Source organism: Lytechinus variegatus, chromosome 14 (genome assembly GCF_018143015.1).
Source record: "Lytechinus variegatus isolate NC3 chromosome 14, Lvar_3.0, whole genome shotgun sequence".
NCBI lineage: Eukaryota > Metazoa > Echinodermata > Echinoidea > Temnopleuroida > Toxopneustidae > Lytechinus > Lytechinus variegatus.
The window spans coordinates 22,786,812-22,789,093 of NC_054753.1; positions in this window are offsets into that span (position 1 = coordinate 22,786,812).

Genomic DNA, 2,282 nt, shown 5'->3' on the forward strand with positions numbered 1-2,282 from the left:
TGTCTGGTATATTACATATAGCATGAAGCTGATTCACAGTTGAAAACTTAAAAATTTTACATTGCATCAGAAAAATAAGCAAGACAATAAGCCCAACTAAAATAGCAGATCCTGCCCTGAAAAAGAAGTATGGCCATACAAATCAAAATTAGAATCCCACATATTGTGTTTTTAACAGCTTCGCCAAATTCGGATGTACAGTTTACCTGTTTATTGTCTGTAAGAAATGTAAACAAGGTTGTTGATTGCATATCATGATATATGTCTGTGCCTGTCACTAGGATGCTTGTCACTAGGATGCTCTGGATTTTGGACTGTTTACTGCTTTTATCTCTTAAAATTCTACGTTTCACTAAGACAATCATGTTTTAGGACCATCTGAGAACACATAGAAACCACTGGTAATGTGAATTTTCACCTGATGTTGTTAAATGTTTGATACTAAATACTGGCATAATAGGTATCAGCTTGTACTTCAGTCCCACCTATATACTTTTTCATCGAGGGTGTATGAAGACCATAATGACTAATTGAGCTGAGCTACAGGTCTCTTTGACTTATCCCTCATTGGAACCAGTTCATCCAGTATCATATGTGTGGAAACATTTGCTAAAGTGATTTTATATTTGATATTGATACCTGAGTATACTTTATTCACCAAGACAGTGTGAACTTTGCTTCAGTCCCACTCCATTCCCACTTGTGTGATTCTGTGCTGGTGATGACTTATTATCACAAAGTTCATTGGTATTCTCAGGACTGCTTTCTGGTCCTTTGGTGACTGATTCGCCTTAATAACTTGTCAGTTACTGATACACTAACTCTCTGTACTCAATTCTGAGGCCAAATTGTCCTTTAATCCTCAGTCCCAGTAGTTCAGTACAATATTACTTTACTCTTTGCCTCCTTGTCTGAGGAAGAGATTACTACTTACCTACTTCCTCCGGTTCACTTAAACTGCTTTTTTTTAAAGTCACATTGCCATTTGATAATGTGTAGTAACCAGACAGCATGTCGGGTGCTAAAAGACCCAACCTTCATCCTCGATTGAAGTCCGACTCTGTTGCATGCAATTCATCACTGGCAGGGAAAGGCACTCCGCTTACCCCGCATTCTACTAGTGTAAAGAAAGGGAGCTATACTAGTACTACCCCGCTTTCCTCCCGTACCAGTGATGAAGTCAACCTCAGCCCAGCTCAGGGCTGGGATCATTTACAGACTGTTGTAGAAAAGGCAGTTTCGTCTGCTTTAGTGAAGGAACGACACTCCTACACTGAAATCCTGGAAGCAAAGCTCACAGCTGCCATGGAGGCTGAGCGGCATAAAATCAGCGACATCTTGGATGAGAAGCTTGGCACACTTCATGTCTTGGAGGTAGCCATCGATAGCAAGCTCCACCAGTTACGTGAAGTAGAGGCTACACTGGAAACCACTTCAGCTAAATTGAAGGACCTAGAAGCCAGGGTAGATCACCTTGATCAGTACTCGCGACGTAACAGCATACGGCTCCTGGGAGTCAAAGCTACCCCTGGAGAGGACACCAACCAGATTGCCATCGATATCGCCAAGCAAATTGGAGTCGATCTTAAACCTGATAGTATTGATCGCTCACACCGGATCCCAGCTCGTATCTCACCAAGCAATGACACTACCCGTTCACGCCCACCACCTATTATCGTCAAATTCGTTTCACACCAAACCAAATTCCTAATGTTCAGTAACCGTAGAAAACTAAAAGGTTCTGGTGTTGTTATAGCAGAAGATCTCTCAAAGAAAAATCTTGACCTGCTTACACGCACATCGCGTCATCCTCGCGTATCAACTTCGTGGAGCACAGATGGCCGCGTCTTTGCCTTGATCCAACAGGATGATGGTCAAATGAACAAAAAACTTATCAGAACCGTGTCTGATCTGAACGCATTAAACTAATATGATGTATTCATAGACGATTTGTGAACGAACTTGTAAACTGGACTTATAGAAATACATATTAAACTATGAACTCAGTATTAAACTCTTGTCTTATTGAACATCTACGGATTACTTAAACTATGGATATCATCCTGAGTATCAAAATACTTACATGCTTACAGTGATAAACTTGCCAGTGGACTCAACTTCATATCTATACTAGTTGTTTCAAATTTACCTTGTCTGTTTCGTGTAAATATATATATACATTTTGTTTTTCTTCTTTTCCGTACGGTTCATAATTTTTGTGTGAGTGGTGATGAAGTGTTATATTTGTGGTAAATGCCTGAGACAGTATACACGAGGTAACT